Genomic DNA, 2,630 nt, shown 5'->3' on the forward strand with positions numbered 1-2,630 from the left:
CTTACCCCACCGGGCATTTGTAGGGCGGGAGTAAAAACCTGGAGGAGCATTTCATGCAGTGGAGCAACGGGGCAGGGTCGGCCTCTGCGCGCAGGCAGGTCTGGCTCCAGAGCGACTCGGGGGACCTGGCGGGGGTGAGGAAGGGGACTTGGGGGACTGCTTCCCGTGGGAGGCTACCTCAGAACTCAGTCTAGCAGGCCGGGGGGATGCGAAGGGGCCTGAGCCCAGAGCTTGGCCATGTTGCTGGCCTACCCCTCACCCCACCCCCAGCCCCATGGATGGGCCACAGGGTCCCAGGCTGCTGGGGACAACTGAAGGGCGAAGGCCTGGATGGCTGACTGCTCTCCCAGGAGGCTCAGCCCCCTATGAAGATCCTCATCGCCCCCTCCCTCTGAGGGTGGCCTTTCCCAGGGACGCGGGGTTGGGGGGGGGCGACGACACAAAGAGACCCTCAGCTCCCATCCTCTGGCAGGATAGTGGGCTATTCACACTGAGGAACCCCAGCCCCACACCTGGCCCTCTCAGGCAGCCCCCGACCTCCCCATTGTCCCAGGCCCGCCTTGTGCTGGGTGTCGGTGCCACGCAAGGCAGCACAGCCCCCAGCTGGAGCGCTCCGGGCCCCTCCCCCACCTCTCCAGCCGCCCAGACTCAGGGCTTGATGTGGGGGGAGGCGGCCTGTTCGCCCCACACTTCACCCCACACTTCACCCCACACCGGCTCACTCTCACTGGGAATCTCACTGCTCTCCAGCCCGTCCTGAGCGAGGGGAACGTGGGAGGGAGGAGTCAGGGGAGCCATCAGCGTCTGGCGCCATCTGCGAGGGACTAAGGGATTAAAGCCTACGGACCGATCTCTCCTGCTTTAGGGCTGTTGCAGGGGTTCCGTTGTCAGGATTTTATTTCTCTTTTTGCCCCGGGTTAGGGAGACTAAAGTCTTGGTGGATCCTCCTTTCAAAAGCTGCAGAAAAAGTCAAGACGTTGAAGTCCTGATGGAGAAACTAGGGGGTGCGGTGGGGAGCAGGTGTGGAGGGGAGGGCCCCTCCCCAAGCTCTCTGGGGCAGGAGTGGGCGTGAGTGGTGGGGGCGGGGGTACAGAGGGAAGGCCCAGATAAGAGCCCACCGGCTCCCTTGGAAGACCCCCTACCCCGCCCCCACGCCACCTGCCGGGCCACCCGCCACCTCCTGTGAGTCCTGGCTGGGGTCTCAGCAGCTTCTCCTGTCCCTAACTGGGTCCACCTGAGGCAAGCTGAGCCAAAGGGCCACTTGCCACTCACTGTGCTCTGACAGCGAGGGCGGAGGTCAGGTCAGGGAGGGCGAGGCAGCACAGGCCTCTGACACAAAGCCCAAGCCCAGTTGGGGCGAGCAGATGAACCAACAGCTCCTTACGACACCCTGTGAGGTGGGCTGGGACAGGAAGGGGTGGAGGTCCCCAGAGGAGGCAGACCTCGTCCAGTCTGGAGGGGTTAGGGACAGTCCCCAGGAGGATATAACCATCTTTGATTGCCAAGGGTACCCCAAGGCCGGGCCCCTGGGGGGTACCCAGTAGTGTGAGGTGCGTGCTCCACTCGGATGCGTCACCCCCTTCACAGGGTGTCTCACGTTCTCACTGACACGGTCCCCTAACCACAGGAGAAATTCAAAGACTCTATCTCCCGGCCAAAGGCCGAGGGGGGCTGTGGGGGCCCTGGGAGCTCTGGGGCTGGAAAACAAAGGTGCACGTCGGGGAGCATGCTCAGCTGTCCCCAGTCTTCAAGCAATCCATCTGACCCGCCCAGAGCATTCTGGGGCCCAAAGATACCCGCCTCACTGGCTCACACAGTCCCTATCACACGCACTCGCTGGCTCCCCTTGTTCCAATGTGGGGCTCCCGGGAGAGAAGGCTGCCCCTCCACTTCTCCTCCAGGAGGCTCAGCCAGAGCCCTCCGAGGGCCTGGCAGGGTGGGGCAGGTGGCCGTGGGGACAGCCCTTCCCTAGATGGAGGCAGGCAGAAGCCACCCTGAGCCAGCGCCTGGCCGGTGCGGGTGATGGATGCCGGCGGTTGCAGCCTGCTACAGCATTAATAATCAAGTTTATTAATGCTCTTTATTAGCAACCACCACAAGAAGTCCAATGCTAATTCCAGCAATAATCGAGGCTTGCGGGGCGTGGACAGGAAGGGCGGATGCGGGATGCATGGCTTGCGGACCAGTGCATAGTGCTGGGTCCAGCTGCGGCCCAGGGAGGCCTGCCCCCCACCGGCCCCCACGCCAGGGCTCCGTGACCCCCCACGGCACAGCCTCCTCGGCTGGTGTCAGGGCGAAATGAAGCGTGAGGAGTTGCAGGGTGCAGGGGAGACCTCAGCCTCGGAGCCAGAACTCAGCAGCCCTGAGATGGAGGCCGGTGTGTGAAAGCCCGGGGGGGGACGAGCTGGGGGGGACTGGAAACAAGCCCCCAGTGTCCGGGGACGCCTTCTCCGCTCTGAGGAGTCGGAGACGGATGGTGCTGGGCTGGGAAGGAGGAGACGTGGCAGGGGGCGGGGGCGGGGGCGGCCCCTCCAGCCAGGGCCTCGCCTGCCTTGAAGAGCAGGATGGGAAAGCGAGGTTAAGAACCTGGCCGGGCACAGCACAGCCCACTTCCTCTCAGAGTCAGCGTG

The sequence above is a fragment of the Pteropus alecto genome, unplaced genomic scaffold (genome assembly GCF_000325575.1).
Source record: "Pteropus alecto unplaced genomic scaffold, ASM32557v1 scaffold49, whole genome shotgun sequence".
NCBI classification, from domain to species: Eukaryota; Metazoa; Chordata; class Mammalia; order Chiroptera; family Pteropodidae; genus Pteropus; species Pteropus alecto.